The sequence below is a fragment of the Ornithorhynchus anatinus genome, chromosome 5 (assembly GCF_004115215.2).
Source record: "Ornithorhynchus anatinus isolate Pmale09 chromosome 5, mOrnAna1.pri.v4, whole genome shotgun sequence".
Taxonomy (NCBI): domain Eukaryota; kingdom Metazoa; phylum Chordata; class Mammalia; order Monotremata; family Ornithorhynchidae; genus Ornithorhynchus; species Ornithorhynchus anatinus.
The window spans coordinates 21,347,058-21,364,805 of NC_041732.1; the positions used below are offsets into that span (position 1 = coordinate 21,347,058).

General features: G+C 52.4%; 1 non-coding gene across 1 annotated transcript; it reads left to right on the top strand.

The window, feature by feature from the left end:
- Positions 1-3,797: 3,797 nt before the first annotated feature.
- Positions 3,798-3,934, top strand: LOC114812631. The gene has a single exon (XR_003760282.1). It is a non-coding gene; the product is annotated as a small nucleolar RNA SNORA7 (small nucleolar RNA).
- Positions 3,935-17,748: the final 13,814 nt, after the last annotated feature.

The window sequence follows — 17,748 nt, forward strand, 5'->3', positions numbered from 1 at the left end:
CGAAGCCGGATTTACACTGTAGAAGAGGACCGGGTTCCAGATCCCTTAAGACCATAAAAACATTACAACCCTCCCTCATCTGGGCTGGTGGCTTGGAAAGGTGGATGAGGAGAGATTTTACCAAGGGTGACAGCAAAACCTTTGTTTCTTTACAACGAGATTCTCCCTGGCCTCCAGCTTCTCGGAAACACCGTTTGGTAAGTGATTTGGGGTAGGGGTTGGACGGGGCAGGGTCGGGAGGTGTGGGGCGGGGAGGAAAGGAGTAATGAAATCTGAGTGACCGAGAGGGGAAGAGTCAACCGCGCTGAGTTTCCTTGGCAGCTGACACGAGTGTTTCGCCAGAGCCGGAGGAGCCATGATGCAATAGCTGGTTTCATCATTTAATAATAATTGTGGTATTTGTCAAGCACTTACTATGTGTCAGGCACTGGGGTTGATTCAAGCGAATCGGGTCGGACACGATAGGACGCACAGTCTTAATCTCCATTTTACGGATGGGGAAGCTGAGGCCCAGAGAAGTGAAGCGACTTGCCCGAGGTTACGCGGCAGACAAGTGGTGGAGCTGGGATCAGGAACCAGGTCCTCTGAAAACTCCCAAGCCCGTGCTCCTCATTGTCCCCCCATGGCGTCCACCGTGCCCACGACCTTGGTGGCACACCGGTCCGGCCCCAGTTTGACATCTGCCTGCTCTAGGCCTCACGACAAGCCTTCCGGCTCAAATCAGGCAGCCTCTGGTGTGAGCTGAAGCTGCTCCAACGGGGGTCCGGTCCTAGGGCCCACAATCCCGGGAGGGTGTCTAGAGTGTCTGGATCTCCCCTGGCCCAGAGATACCCAGAGAGACCACCTCACCCACAGACAGTCAAATCAGTGTCCTGTTGTCTTCTGTGAGACCTTGGGCAAATCGTTTCACTTCTCTGTACCTCAGTTACCTGATCTGTAAAATGGGAATTAAGAGGGTGAGCCCCACGAGGGTCAGGGATTGTGCCCAACCCGATTTTGCTTATGTCCACCCCAGCGCTTAGTATAGTGTCTGGCACGAAGTAAGTCGTGGGTTCTAATTCAGGCTCCACCACTTGTCTGCTGTGTGACCTTGGGCAGGTCACTTTAACTCTCATTGCCTCAGTTACCTCATCTGTAAAATGGGGATTGAAACTGTGGGCCCCACAAGGGACAGGGACTGTGTCCAACCTAATTACCTTGTAGCTAGCTCAACATTTTGTACAGTGCCTGGCACACAATAAGCACTTAACAAATACCACAAGTATTATTATTATTATCATTATTATTAACAAATACCACAATTATTATTACTATTACTGATGTCCACTATGACTTTGGCCTGGATTAGGTGCTCCAGGGTCTGCCGAACAGTGATACGGCCCTGTCGGGTGGGAGCTTAAGGGGAAGATTATTGAAATTGGGTTTTTTCTCTCTTCTTGCCCTCCCTCCCCTGGGGGGATCAGTGGGGATGGGGCTGGCCATCTGACATCTTCTACCATTGAGTGTGGGGCACCTAAGGGAGGACCAGCACCAGGACTGGCTCCATGCCAATTCCATAGCCCAGTTGACATCCTGCCGGGCGGGAAATTGAGTGCCCAGTGGTGACCTGAGGCCTCAGACTCCCACCTGGGGTCCTTGGCATTGTGTGGGCCAGGGGCAGAAGAAGGGCTGGGTCTCAGCCGTCTTCAGCCAGTTCAGATTTTAGCTTCTCCCCAAGAGCCCTTCCCCTGCTGTTCCACCTGGGATTAGGCTGAATTGCCTTCTTCAGGAGAGCTGGACTGATCCAGGATCCCACAAAAATATCAAAAAAAAACCCCAGATTTCAGTAGGGGGAGGAGGCTCGGATGACTCCTTGGGTCTAATCTTGTGAGCTCTCTCAGCTTTGGGCCTGTTTGCTGGCAATTTAAGGAGGTGAGAGGGCATGGGTCTCAGAGCAAATGAGCTAACTGTGTCTGTAAAGTCGGTGAAAACACTTGTACGTCTCTAACTAGAAGTGATCACCAAGCCGGTCTTGCAGCAGGAGAGATCCCTGGAGTTCATGACCGCCCTGCCCATCCTCCCGCCCCACCTCTTCATTAAAATGGAGCTAACACTGTGTTAGGTAACACTGTGGACGGTCCCCTCCTTCGGGGCACGCTTTGGTTTATCTGACATGGCCCTCTCCCGATTCTTCTCTTACCTCTCTGGCCATTCCTTCTTGGTCAGTTTTGCTGGCTCTTTCTCTGCCTCCCACCTCCTGAGTGTTGAGAATCCTTCAAGGCTCTGTTCCGGGTCCCCTTCCGATCTCCATCCACACTCCCTACCTTTGGGAGCTCATCCATTCTCACAGCTTCAACTACCAACTCTACTGGGACAGCTCCCAAATCCACCTCTCCAACTCAGACTTCTCTCCTCTGCCGACTCAAAAACTCCTTCTGCCTTCAAGATATCTCTAAGTAGCCATCCCACGGGCACCTCAGACTTAACTCTCCAAAACTGAATTTGTCTTTCCTGTCAAATCTACTTCTCCTCCTAACATTCCCATCACCACTGACAACCTCCCTGTCTGTCAAGACCTCAATCTTGGCAATGTCCTTGAGTCTTCGCTCTCTTTCAACCCCCATATTCAACTGTTGCCAAGTTCTGTAAGTTCCCCTTCCGTAATATTTCCAGAATCAATCCCTTTCTCTCCATCCGAACAGACACCACATTGGTCCGGACACTTGTCATTTTTTTTTTTTAATGGTATTTGTGAAGCACTTACTATGTGCCCGGCACTGTATTGAGCACCGATAGGATAATCAAGTTGGATCCAATCTCAATTCTCTTTTTTACAGATGAGGAAACTGAGGCCCAGAGCAGTGAAGTGACCTGCCCAAGTTCGCAGAGCAGATGAGCGGCGGAGCCGGAATTGGAACCAACGTCGTTCCGACTCCCGGGTCGGTGCTCTATCCACTAAGCTTCGCTGCTTGTCTCCTGACTTGACTACTGCGTCAGCCTCCTCGTTGATTTCCCTGATTCCCCTCTCCAGCCCGTACTTCACTTTGCTGCCCAGACCATTTTTCGAAAACATCACTTTGCCCACGCCTCCGATGATTGCCTATTCCTCTCCACATCAAGTAGGAACTCCTGACCATCAGTTTCAAGGTCCTCCATCAACTCTCCCAGTCACTTACCCTCGCTCCTTTCCCGCTACATCCCAGTTTGCACACTTTCCTCCTCTCAAGCTCACCTACTCACTGTGCCTCACTCTCGGATTTCTCATTACTGACCTCTTGCTCATATCTCCCTCCTGCTTCTCCCCCTGTCACATCCAGGAGACCACTACTCTCCCCATCTCCAAAGCTCTTCTGAAATCACAAGTCCTCTAGGAGGCCCTCCCTGATATATCCCTCACCTCCCCCCCGACCCAGAACCCTCTTACTGCCACTCCAACACCCTGTCACTTAATCAATCACATTGAGGGCTTACTATGTATCGAGCACTGTACTAAGTGCTTGGAAGAGTACAGTATAACGACCACCTAAGCTCCCTAGTAACAGTTATGTACATATAGTCAAACTCCTTTGTCTCCACCTGTCAGAAATTTATTTTAATGTTGGTCTTCCAAGCTGGAGTGCAAGCTCCTTGAAGGAAGGGATCGTGTCTTCTATCAACTGTGCTCTTCCGAGCATGAGATACAGTGCTCTGCACACAGTAGGTGCTCAGTAAATGTCACTGATTAACTGATGAGTTCAGAAGCTTATTCATCTCCCCTCCCAGCCTCACAGCAGTTACATACATACCTGTAATTTATTTATTTCTATTAATGTCTGCCTCGCCTCTCAGGGTCGCACCTGGAGAGTTTCCAGTTCTCTACCAGTCTCGACTATGGGAGGGAGAGTCAAGCAGAGGCCTAACCGTTCCATTCCTACCTTGGGCAGTGCTAGTGAGTGGAAGGCAATCTGCGACAAGTCAAAACGCACCTGTGCTGGGCAGCAGCGGCGTGGGAGAGAGTCTAGGGCGGAGACTCAAGCTTACTACGTAGAAGGAGGCAATGGTAAACCACTTCCATATTTTTTACCAAGGAAACTCTATGGGTGGACTACCAAAATGATTGCAGAAGGTGGGGCGTTCTGAGAGAGAAGTGTCCGTGATGTTGCTATAAGACATGACTCAACAGCATAAAACAACAACAACAACGTCTGCCTCCCCCTCTAAACTGTAAGCTCGTTGTGGGCAGGAAATTTGTCTCTTTATTGTTATACTGTACTCTCCCAAGCACTTAGAACAGTGTTCTGTGCACAGTACGTGCTTAATAAGTACGATTAAATGAAGGAAAGCTCAGGCGCTAGGCTGGGGTGGAAGCAAGGAAACCCCCATTTCTGTAATATGGGTGGAGGGGGAATTCCCTCTCTCTCTCTCTCTCCCCCTTTCCCCCCATCCAGGCCACAGCAGGGGGAACCTTGGCAACCTGGTGACAATTGCCTGATGGGAATGGAGTAGTGGGAAAGACAGGAAGAGCACTTCAGGGCAATTGGGAAGCAGCCTAGCCTAGTGACACTTGTCTGTTGTGTGACCTTGGGCAAATCCCTTCCTTTCTCTCTGCCTCAGTTACTTCACCTGTAAACTGGAGATCAAGACTGTGAGCCCCGAGTGGGACAGGGACCGGGGCCAACCCGATTAACCTGCACCTACTCCAGCGCTCAGTACAGTGTCTAGCACCTAGCAAGTAGTTAACAAATGCCATTAAAAAATGAGGGGAAGAATGGGAACAGCCTGCAAGGTGGAAACTACCCCTCTCCCCCTCGGGCCCTCCCACCCCCATCTCCCACGGGGCATTCGGTTGCGAGGTCCCATGTGTTGTGCTCAGAGACGGCTCGGAGCGGAGACGGTCGGCCGCTCACGGCCGGCCCCTTAACTTCAGCATGATGCGGCTTACTGGATAGCGTATGGGCCTGGGAGTCAGGAGGTCATGAGTTCTAATCCCGGCTCCACCACTTGTGTACTGTGTGACGGTTATAGACTTTGAGAAGGGAAAGACCGGAGGCAGGGTGGTCTGAGAGAAGGCCGAGGCAATAATCAGGCCAGACTAGGGCACGTCCTCGGACCAGAGTGGTGAAAGTTCGGATGGAGGGGAAGGGAAGGATTCTGGGAACGTTGTAGAGGAAGAGCCAACAAGATTTGGTGGCGGACTGAACGTGGGCTTTGAAAGAGAGGGGGAGTTCAAGGATAATGCTGAGTTTGGGAGCTTGAGAGACAGTGAAGATGGTGGGATCGTCAACTCTTCAGTCGCTTGTATTTACTGAGTGCTTTCTGTGTGCAAAGCACCGTACTGAGCGCTTGGGAGAGTACAATGCAGCAATGAATAGACAGATTTCCTGCCCACAGTGAGCTTTCAGTCTAGAGGTGAACGATGGTGCGAAAGGTAGGTGGAGTGGATCAAGGAGGGAAAGTGAGAAGTTTACTTTTGGACAGATTGAGCCCGAGATGCCAGCAGGATATCCCGAGAAGCACTGTGGCTTAGTGGATAGAACCCGGGACTTGGAATCAGGAAGACCGGTGATCTAATCCCGGCTCCACCACTTGTCCGCTGCTTGGGCGAGTCACTTCACTTCTCTCATCTGTCAGTTGCCTCATCTGTAAAATGGGGATTAAGACTGTGAGCCCTGTGTGAGATCGGGACTGGGCCCACCCTGGTTAGCATGTATCTACCCCAGCACTTAGTACAGTGACCGGCACATAGTGAGCGCACTTAAAAACCATTAAAGAATGGAGGGAATAGCCTGGATGCAGGAGGTAATAGGGGGAAATGCATTTGCATCTTTATTGCTGAATTGTACTTTCCAAGCGCTTAGTACAGTGCTCTGCACACGGTAAGCGCTCAATAAATACAATGAATGAATGAGTGAAGTCACTTCACTTCTCTGGGCCTCAGTGACGTCATCTGTCAAATGGGAATTGAGACTGTGAGCCCCACATGGGACAGCGACTGTGTCCAACCTGATTTGCTTGTATCCACCCCAGCGCTTAGCCTGGCACATGGTAAGCGCTTAACTAATACCACAGTTATTATTATTACTGGATTGACTGCGGACAGTCACTAACCAGCCCAAAGCCACTGATGTCGCCGGGTTGAGTTGGTCTTTAACCTGGCCGGGCCGGACCCCTGGAGGCTGGAGGGGCCCATCTCGCCCTTGACCCCTCTTCCGCGTCCGGTCTCTGACCTGAAGTGTCCCCATCTGCCTTCGTATAATAATAATAATTATGGCATAGTGGATAGGGGGTGGGGCTGGGAGTCAGAAGGTCATGGGTTCTAATCCCAGCTCTGGAACTTGTCTTCTCTATGACCCTGGGCAAGTCACTTCACTTCTCTGAGCCTCAGTGACCTCATCTATAAAACGGGGATCGACACTGTAAGCTCCACGTGGGACAGGGGACTGTGTCCAACCGGGTTTGCTTGTATCCACCCTAGAGCCTGACACGTGGTAAGTGCTTAACAAATGCCATAATAATAGCTATTATTATTATATCTGTCAGGGATTGCGTCTACCAACTCCGTTACGCTGCTGTATTATACTCTTCTGAGCACTTAGTACAGTGCTCTGCACACAGTAAGAGCTCGATAAATGCGATTGATTGATTGACTGATTGAGAGAGGAGGCTGGGAGCAGCGAGAAGAGAGCATCCCTGAAGACTCAAATCTCTTTGAGGGCAGTGATCGTGTTTGCCAACTCTATTATACTGTGCTCTCCCAAGCACTTAGTTTAGTGCTCTGCACCCAGTAAGTGCTCAGTTCATTCCACTGACTGATTGATTGATTAATTGAGTGATCCCCCTGGCCTGGAAGGATCAGAAGCAGAGGGAGCTCCGGGAAAGGCTATAGATGGGAAAGGGTGGGACGGCAAGGGCTGGATCTGAAAATTCCCGGCCCAGACAAGCGACGGCGGGTTTTTGTGGCCTGTCGACTTCTGGATCGAGCTCCATCCCCCAGCAGCCCTGAAATGGGTCCCTGGTCACCCCCGTTGGCAGGGTCACCAGCTGCTGGGTGTGGTTTTCACCCCCATAGTCTACCCTGAGTTCCGCCTGCTGCTTCCTCGTGAACACTGCCCTCCCTCCTCTCCCCCCCACGACACCCTCGCCCCTTCCCTTGCTCCCCCCAACCCCTTCTCTCTCCTCCCTCCCACCCCCTCCTCCAAAGGCGGCCTGCTCCCCGCCGATCTCTGTAAATCACGCACAGCTGGAAAAATTCATTATCTCAGCCCTTCGGCAACTCTGCTGTGTGTGAATGAGTGTGCCCACGTGGGTGCATGAGTGTGAATTGCAGCAGAGTGAACTCTGCACGCGTGACTCTGTGTGGGGGTGTTTGTCAGCGTGCGTGGGTGTGCATCCCTGGGTTTCTAGCTGTACATTAGGGGGTGCCCTTGGTCCGTCTGTGCCTGCGGACGGCGGTTATTCCCGCCCGCGTCATCATCCTCGCCCACGGAGGGTTTGGTTGGCACCGCCCGGTGGAGCGAGGAACCCGTACTGGACTCCCAAGGACACAGATCTGCCCTGCTCTCTCCCAGCTTTGCCGCAACGAAACATTCGGCGGCAGGAGGATGCCAGGCTCTGGTGGTCTGAGATAGTGGCATTTCCATGAACTCTCGATGCCGTTGTTTGGCGGGTGACAGGAGCAGGGCCTATATATGCTTGCTGATGGACCGGAGACCTGGGAATCAATCAGTGGTATTTATTAAACGCTCTCTCGGTGGGAGAGTACAGTATAACAGGAATAAGGCAGGCTGCTTTTGTTACTCAGCATCTTGTGCCCACCTCTTCCTGGTCCCCAGAGCAGTGCTTAGAACAGTACTTTAGCACTTAGAACAGTGCGTGGCACATAGTAAGCGCTTGACAAATACCATCATTATTATTGTCATGGGTTCGAATCCCGTCTCCGCCACCTGTCAGCTGTGTGACTGTGCGCAAGTCACTTAACTTCTCTGTGCCTCAGTTATCTCATCTGTAAAATGGGGATTAAGACTGTGAGCCTCACGTGGGACAACCTGATTACCCTGTATCTACCCAAGCGCTTAGAAAAGTGCTCTGCACATAGTAAGCGCTTAACGAATACCAACATTATTATTATTATAATTGCTCTGTTTACTCTGTAATAATAATAATAATTTACTCCGAGGGAACCACTGTGCTAAGCACTGGGGCCGATGCGAGATAACCAGATGGGACACAGTTCCTGTCCCACAGGGGCCTCGCATTCTAAGTAGGGTATTTTACAGATAAAGAAACTGAGGTACAGAGAGATTAAGGTCACCCAGCAGACAAATGGAGGAGTCAGGATTAGAACCCATGTCCTCTGACTCCCAGGCCCGCGTTCTTTCCCTTAGCCCACAGTGCTTCTCACGTGGGGCTCCGTATGAGATGGGGCACTCCGGGGGCCCCTTGCCCATCTGCCCACCGCGCCCTGCTGCAGGCTCTGGTTCAGTTCAGAGTTATTCATCGTGCCCCCCAGCAAAGCCAATGAAGCCCCGACGATAGTGGGTCTGGTGCCCCACTGGCCCTGGCCCTCCAGCCGCCAGGTTTTGGACCTGGCACAAGAGGCAGGAGGGCAGGGGATGGAGGGGTCTGGGGGGCACACGCGTTCCCCTCAAGATGCTTCTCAAAACTAGCCCCTGCGACCCATGGCTTGCCAAAGATGAACTCTGAGTCCGGGGGTCGCCATGGTGGGCATGGAGTGTCAGGAATTCAGCCAGCAACCGAGGTAGGAGAGGCAGCACTGGAGAATTAGCGTGGCCTAGTGGAAAGCGCACGGGTCTGGGAGTCAGAGGACCCGGGTTCAAATCTCAACTCCAACACTGGTCTGCTGTGTGACCTTGGGAAAGTCACTTCACTTCTCTGTGCCTTGATTCCCTCATCTGCAAAATAATGATCAAGACGGTGAACCCAACAGGGGACAGGAAGCACGTCCAACGTAATTAGCTTGTACCTACCCCAGTGCTTAATGCTTTTCCTGGCATGTAGTAAGTGCTTAACAAATACCACTTAAAAAAAAAAAAAGGATGGAGTGGGGTGTCGAGCGGATTCTGAGCCTGGACTGAAGGGGGTGGGATGTCCTCTAGCCCAGAGACACGGGTTGAGGGGAGGGGGATTGCACGGGTCTTGATGGAGGAGCTGAGGAGTCCAAGGTGATGGGGGCCGTCTGGAAATGGTAATGAAGGAAGGCCTCCTCCCAGTATCCAACCATCTCTCTTAACCCTGATTCCCCGGGGATCAAAAACAACAGGGGACTGGTGAGTACATGGTCCCAGGGGTGTGTGGGTGGGTATCACCCTAACGGAGGCCAGAATTGGCCGTGGAACCCGAGCCCTCCCGGAACCCGAGCCCTCCTCGGCGGTCCCCCGGGCTCTAGGGGAAATGTGATGCAGAAACAGTGTTGTTTAACGGACAGAGCGCGGGCCTGGGAGTCAGAGCACCCTGGGAGCTGATTCCGGCTCTGCCACCTGCCCGCTGCGGGACCTCAGACAGGTCACTTCACTTCTCTACGCCGCAGTATCCTCGACTCTTAAATGGGGTTTAAATACCTTTTCCACCTCCTACTAAGACTACGAGCCCCGTGCGGGACAGGGGCCGTGTCCTCCTAATTAACTTATATCTACCTCAGTGCCTAGAACAGAGTTTGACATTTAACCAATCCCATAAAAAATAGTAAGCGCTTAAAAAATACCATTAAAAAAAAATGGAGAGGAGGAACCGACAGCTCCATGAAGCGGGGACACGCCGGTATGCAAGAGGAGACCCCCTTCCCCTCCCCCACAACCACCACCAACCCTACCCGGCGGGAAGGGTGCGTGGGAGGAGGGAAGAGTGTGGGCAATGGCGGGGAAAGGGAGATCAGAGTCAGGGGAAAAACCCAGAATCTGTTCCCTGAGTAGGCCCATGCCTGGAGAGGGCACTAGCGGGCTGAGAAGTGACACAGACGGATCCTTGTTAATGAAAATCACGGTCTGCTTTGGCTCTTTCCGGTGTCCTAAATCCACACTACCGTATAGTTGGCTTGGCAGGCCCAGGAGCTAGTAGTGGGGTGACCACTAGCCACATGGGGCACGGGGAGGGGGTCTGGAAAGCAGTCTTGTAATATACAGTCCTGGCCCTGGTATCCCATCTAAGCCAGGACCCAGATAATTAGGCCCTCAAAGGGGGCACCTGGTCCCAGAAGCCCTTGCAGCCTCCCCGGGGCTCTGATCCCTCGTGATCTTTAAGGAACCGGGAGACAGGCATTTGTGTGTTTATTCCCGGTTCTGCCCCCGGTGCTCTGCCCAGCTCCAGCGGACCCCAGACCGCTCCAGGCAGAAGAACAGGTAATAACGAGGACTCGATGTGGAGGAGGAGAAGGAAGTGGGGGAGAAAGAGGTGAAAGTGGAGGAGGAGGGTGAGAAGAGGAGAAGGAATAGGAGGACGAGGAAGAGGAGGAGGAGGAAGTGAAGGAGGGGGAGAGGAGCATGAGGAGGAGGAGGCGGAGGGAGAGAAAGAGAAGGTAGAGGAGGAGGACGAAGAGAGGAAGGAGGAGATGGGAGAGGAAGGGGAGGGGAAGAAGGAGGAGGAGAAAAGACCCACACTTGTCTGCAGGGGCCCGAGCGCTGGAAATTTCCCCATCCAGCAGCCCCCGAGGCGAGGTGCCAAAGGGATTCTGGGCTGCCTCTCTGTCTCCGGCTGTTTCCGAACACCTCCCGCTCCCCACTCCTCCCCCAGACCCCGCCAGAAGAGGTGAAATCTATGGGCACTTGGGGCAGTGGAGATCTTCAAATTCCACTCTGAGGGCGTCTCCACTTCCCAGCGTGGAGCCTGGCCGGGATAACCCGATCCATCGTGGAGCGGGGGCTCCACGTCTCCCCATCTGTGGCCTCATTGTCTCGGAAATCCATTTCACATCTGGGCCTGGGATGCGGGGGGCGGGGAGCCTGGCCGATTTCCTGTCAAGCGTTCTGTGGGTTTTAGGGGCGCGCCGGTGCCAGATACTTTACTTATTCGTGGAGCGGCTCACCCCCGTATGGAAAGAACGTATGCTTCCCTGGCGCGAGTGAGGGTTCTGTGGACAGACCTGGGAGCCAAAGATGGAGACTCCTCCTGCCTCTCTCCCCGCCTCCCGCTGGCCCTGTGAAGCGAAGCCTATGGAAGGGGGGAAAGCAGGCCTCACCCAGCCCCAGGAGAGAAGACACACCGTGAGAGGTCCTCAATCCATCAATCGAGTCACTAATCCTGGCTCTGCCAATTGCTAGCTGTGTGACCTCGGGCAAGTCGCTCAACTTCTCTGAGCCCCAGTTTCCTAACTGTAAAATGGGGATTAAATAACTGTTCTACCTCCTACTTAGAATGTGAGCCCCACGCAGGACAGGGACTGTGTCTGACCTAATTAACTTGCACCTACCCCAGAGCTAGAATAGTGTCTGACACAGAGTAAGCGCTTAATAAATACCATAAGAAATCCTCCCAAAACCCTAAGGAAAGTTCGGGATAGAGAAGGCAGTGTCCGTGTTGGACGTTAGAAGGACCGGGCCTATTCATGATGGTGTGTGTCGAGGAGGACAACCGGTCCAAGGTCCCTGCAGAAGTCCCGGCATCGCCTCCTGAGACGAGGACCTGGACTGGACAGAATGGGGGCCTGACCCAGCGTGATAAAAGAGATATAAAGGACCAGCCACAGTCAGGAAAGGGACCCAGGTTTGGGGAGCCAGGAAGGAGCGGTTCTCCTCTTCCCGACCCTCTATGACTCTGGATAGAAAGCACAGTGGCTTAGTGGATAGAGCATGGGCCTGAAAGTCAGAGGACCTGCGCTCTAATTCCCACTTTACCATTTGTCTGTGACCTTAGGCAAATCACTTCAGTTCTCGGTGCCTCAGTTACTTCATCTATAAAATGGGGATTAAGACTGCGAGCCCCATGTGGGAGAGGGATTGTGTCCAACCCGCTTAGCCTGTTACCCCCACACTTCTTACAGTGTCTGGTACACAGTAAACATTTAAATACCATAGTGAAAAAAAAAAAAAGGAGGGGCTGAGGCCCAAGCCTGAGTCTGTTCCCCTCTGGGAAGACCGCCTCCTGTGTCCTGGTCATGGTATGGGATGGTGGGGAGGATTAGAGAAGCAGCATGGGCCAGTATTTGAGCACGGACCTGGGACTCAGAAGGTCACGGGTTCTAATCCAGGTTCCTCCACTTCTCTGCTGTGTGACTTGGGCAAATCACTTCACTTCTCGGGGCCTCAGTTACCTCATATGTCAAATGGAGACTGACACTGTGAGCCCCATATAATACAGGGACTGCATCCCACCCAATTTGCTTGTATCCACCCCAGGGCTTAGCACAGTGCCTGGCAGATCGTAAGCGCTTGACGAACACCATAGATGTTGTTACGATTATTCTCGGGAAATCTCAGCCCTCCCCACTCCCCCAACCCCCATCATTCCCTCTCTGGTTCCGGCACCATCCCAGCCTAGCTGAGGTACCCCCACCCGATCTCCTCCTCAGAGTGAGGATCTTGTACGTGAGCGGTGCCGATCTGATGTGGCTGAATAGGATATAGTACCAGGCGAGATGGACCTGCCAGAATGCCTGTTGACTGAAGATAACTGTCTGCTTCCAACCACTACTTCTTTCCTGTTGCTCTGCCATCTGTAGGTTCACAGTTCATCACCACCCTCACATTAGGCACCTGTCTCTGAAGCTCAGTTATCCCTATCTGTGAAATGGGGATAATAAATCCTCCTCCTGTTCTCCCCATCCTGAGATTTAAGGTGTCTCTGTCCCACATCCACCCCAGAGTTATTAAATGAGTCGGGATTGACTGCTCACACCCGGGGGCTCGGCGCTGTTTCTAGGGACTCAGCAGCTCATGGCGAAGGCCAGCCTGGACCCCTCCTCAGAGACAGAAAGCTAGATTAACTGACCCAAGGGAGCCAAGCAGCAGGGAGGGGCGTGGTTGCCTGGGATCTTTCAAAGATGGCGGCTGCTGTGATGTACCAAGGTGGGCCACCCTCCAGTCCCTCTCCAAGACGGCACTGGAATGAAGGCGATGGGTTAGCAGACCCTGAATTAGGGTCTTGGAGCCAAGTTGTCCGGGCCACTTAGTCAAGAGGCCACCCTGAGGCGGGTGGAATGGCTGAAGTGGACCTTGCCTCAAGGAGCTAACAGTCTTACACAAAAGGGCTGAAGAGACTTCTCTTCATTACTGCTTGGCAACCGGAATGATCAAACTGGTGGAGGAGAGGGGCTGGACTTCACTGTTGCCAGGGTTTGTACCCTGCCTTCCTGCACTGACCTGCCTGATGCCAAGTATCGCTCTCTGCCTCAGCTTCCAGCTGAACACCCTGGGAGTCCAGCATCTGCCTACTTGCCCATCTTCTGAGGGAAGGAGAAAGAAGAGGATGGACTATGTTCTGAAAAACAGAAAAGGAGGAAAAAAATGAAGAAGAGGAGGAGGAAGAGGAGGAGGAGGAGAGGAGGGGGAGAAGGAGGGGGGGGAAAGGAGCAGGAGGAGAAGATAGAGGAGGAGAAGGAGAGGGAGGTGGAGGAGAGTGGAGGAGAAGGTAGAGGAAAGAGAGAAAAGAGAAGGAGGAGAAGAAGAAGGAGGTGGGGTAGAGAGAGGAGGGGCCAGCGAAGGAAAGAGAGGAGGAGGAGGTGGAGGAAAGAGAGAGGTGAAGGAAGAGGTGGAGGACGAGGGAGAGGAGGAGGAGGAAGAAGAGAGACAAGGGGGAGAAGGAAGGGGGGAGACGGGGAAGAGGAGGAGGGGAAGGAGGAGGAGAAGAAGGAGATGGAGGGGAGAGAAGGGAAGGAGGAGGAGGCAGAGGGGAAAGAGGAGGAGGAAGTCACCAAGCTTCTGGGTATGGGGATTGGCTGGGATAGGGAGAAAGGGCTGGGTTCTCCAGAAAATGGTTTCCAAGGGTAGCCACCGCGCCAGCAGCAGCCATAGCCCCAGCTGCAGCACAGAGGCAGAGCTGTTCTCCAGGCTGCTCCCTGCCGGTCCCCTCCCACCCTGGCTGGTCATTTCAGTGAGGATGGATGGGGCGCCCAGAAGTCAAGGCAGCCAGGCGCAGGCTGAGGTGGGGAGACTTCGAGCAGAGCCACTGCTGGAACGGGTCAGCTATTCGGGGAGCCAGCTCCCTCCTCAGAAGGGAGTCTGAGGGTCCCCACCCTGTGGGCGGCCTGGTGCGGGGCCCCTTCAATCGAGCCCTGTCCCCGTCTGACGCCGGCATGGCCCTGTGGCCTGAGCCCTGTCCAGCAGCTGGCCAGAGGCACAGATGGCCCCATTGTCCGGCTCGGGTTGAGCTGCTCAGAGAAATCGAGGGCCAGGAGACTTCATCCACCTTTGAGAGGAGAGAAAAAAGGCGGGCCTTTCTCTCTCGCTTCTCTCTCTACAAGGCCAAGACTGATGGGGCGCCTGAGTGGGACGCCCGACTCGGGACCATTCCGGAACAAAACGGGAGCTGATGGGATCTCCCCCATTGTGACCCAAGCGTGTTCATGCCCTCTCCGAAATGGGACTGGTTTGGTGCGGGAGGATGGGCAGGGACGGGGGAGGTGATGACCGGCAGAGGAGGCCTGGGCAAGGGAGAGGAGGTAAGTGGAATAAGGGAGGAGTGAACAAAGAAGAAAGGAAAAAAGAGGGAAGGGGAGGGGAGAAAGAGAACATAAGACAGAAGGAACAGGAGGAAAAGGGGAGAGAGGAGGAGGAGAAGGAAGAATAGAAGCAATAGGTACTAAGCTGCAGGGTATAAAGTCTGGAGACCAGAGCCTTCAACCGATTAATCAGTGCTATTCGTCGAGAGCTGACTGTGTGCAAAGCACTGTACTAAGTGCTTGGGAGAGTAGACCGTTACGATCTCTGCCCTCAAGGAGCTAACGATTCTTTGCACTAAGAGACCTCTTCTCCCCCAAATCCCACAGTGTGCAAACATACTCACCGACCCTTCCAGAACTGGGAGCTGCTGATGTCCTAAGGCTGCCATGACCCAATTACGTGTCCCTTATCTAGGCAGCAGGGGCTGGGAAAGAGGGGAGGGGATAAAAGGACTTTAACTCCCCATGACCAACCCTGGAGCTTTCTCCCCCTCCGCCCGACCTGGGACTAATGGATTTCCTCTTCCAAGGTAGAGGAAAGGGGACTGGAAGATCACAGCTATAGTGCTCCTGAGAGGCGGACAACTGGAGGCGGGAAGGCCACCGCTGCCCATGAGTCCAGCAGGGCAAATGGGCTCAAGTCCATGGAACCAACATGGAAAGAAATAAGACTAGGCCCAAGAGAAATCAGGGTGCTGACGAGAAAGAATCAAGGTGAAAAATTCAACTCTGGGCCCGTTCCTGAGTTGCTTCCATCTCCTGTTGCTCCTGGCCGGAATCGCTGATATCAGTCTGAGGACTGGGAAAATTGGTCCAGGGCTGAGATAGAGTCTTGAGTTGGTTTGCCGCCTGGATTCATCACTACATTCCTAATAATAATAGTTGGGGCATTTGTTAATCCTTATAATGAGGATAATAATAATCCTGGTATTGGCTCATACCAACAATAATACTACTAATAATATTAATTGTGGTATTTGTTAAGTGCTTACTACGTGCCAAGCACTGTACTAAGCTCCGGGGTAGATAGTGGGTAATTTGGGTAGTCTGGGCCCCACATGAACATCACAGTCTAAGTAGGAGGGAAAACAGGTATTGAATCCCTATTTTGCAGATGAGGGAATTGAGGCACAGAGAAATTAAGCGACTTGCCCCAAGTCACCCATCAGGTAAGTAGTGGACCTGGGATTAGATCCCAAGTCCTCTGACTCAGGCCCATATTCTTTCCACTAGGCCATGCTGCTTCTCTAAGCATCCCACTGTGCTGATGTTTGCCATTCTTTTTATGTGGGGGAAGAAGGGAATGGGTAACTTGGCTTGTTTATTTTGTTTACCTATGCTTCCTTTTTTCCTCTTTTTGGATACTTTGGGTGTGGGTGATGGAGAGAGAGGGCTAAAAGGTTGGAAAGATGGGGAGGAAGGAGTCCCCCATTTGCACCCCTCAGTCCTGACCCCCTTTGACCTGAGTTCTGGCTGATTTCCTGAAAGAGGTGCACTAAGATTGGGGAGGGGAAGGAGTTAATACAGGAGGAGTAATAGGAGGAGGAGGAGGAGGGGTAGTAAAAGTAGAAGTGGGAGGAGGAGTAGAAATAGGAGTCGGAGTCAAATAGGAGTCGGAGTAATATTCATTCATTCATTCAGTAGTATTTATTGAGCGCTTACTATGTGCAGAGCACTGTACTAAGCGCCTGGAATGTACAAATCGGGAACAGATAGACACAGTCCCTGCCCTTTGACGGGCTAACGGTCTAATCGGGGAAGACGGACAGACAAGAACAATGGCAATAAATAGAATCAAGGGGAAGAACATCTCACTGAAACAATAGTCCACCACTCTCCCCACCTTCAAAACCCTCCTAAAATCACATCTCTTCAAAGAGGCCTTTCCCAACCTCATTTCCCCTATCTGCCCTTCCCTCCGCATTGCCTAGGGATTTGGCTGTCAATCAGTCAACCAATCAGTGGTATTTACTGAGCGCTTACTGTGTGCAGAGCACTGTACTGAGTGCTCAGGAGAGGACAATACAACAGAGTTGATACCCTTTAAGTACTTAAGAGAGTCTCCTCAACCCCACTGCACATATGTCCAAATCCTTATGCTCTACTATCTCCTTCATCTGTTATTTATTTTAATATCTGTTCCCCCGCTGTAAACTGTTAGCTCTTTGTGGGCAGGGAACATATCTACCGACTCTATTGTTCTGTACCCTCCCAAGCACTTAGTTCACCACTCTGCAAATAAATAATAAATTGTGCAAACTTGCAAATTTGCAAATTGTGCAAATAAATTGTGCAAACTGCTCAATAAATAGGATTGATTGAGTGATTGATTATCTGACCCTATTTTTCCTTGGAGTATCTTTTATGAGAAGGGAGGGGGGCAAGAATTATTCTCCCCTTTTACAGATCGAGAAACTTAGGCCCAGAGAGGGTGAATCAAGTTCACTCGGGAAGTGAACTGTTAACTCTTTTCGAGTCTCACTTGCCAAACAGCAGGATGGATGGGCTCTGGGCCCCACCCGGGCTTTGGCTGGCCCTTTTCCGATCCCTGAGTCAGGAACGAGAGTACCAGATCCTCCTTGCCGGGCGCTGGTTGTTCTCCGGATGAAAGAGGGGTGGGGGAACTGAGGCTGCGTACGGATCCTGGTTAAGTGGAAAGTGCAGGACGGGGAGAGGGGGAAGCCAGGACCTTATGGGAACTCTGGGAAAGAGGCGTTCTGAGGCTATCTGCTGCTGGGAGAGGCCGGGGAAGGGCATCTTCCGAAGGGGAAATGGGTTACGAAGGAACAACTGAAGGAATGAATGGCCCCGTCAGCTGGAGACGGGGAGGCCAATGTAAGATCTGTGATTAGGATAGAGATTGGGATCAGCACGGAAAATCCTTGTTAGCCACAACTTGTAAAGCAGGGTGGAGTTGAGGAAGGCGAGCAGATCCTACCACAACCCATGTCAGGATTATAATGGCTCTGGCACTCTTTTCTAATATAGCGCAGTCATCCATTCACGTGTGCCTTTCTTTTTTCATGATATTTGTGCCAGACACTGTACTAAGCCCTGGGAAAGATTCAGGATAGTCGGGTTGGGCACAGTCCCACATGGGCCTCACAGTCGTAATCCCCATTTTAATATTATTATTATCTCCCAGCAGACAATTGATGGAGCTGGAATTAGAACCCCCCAAC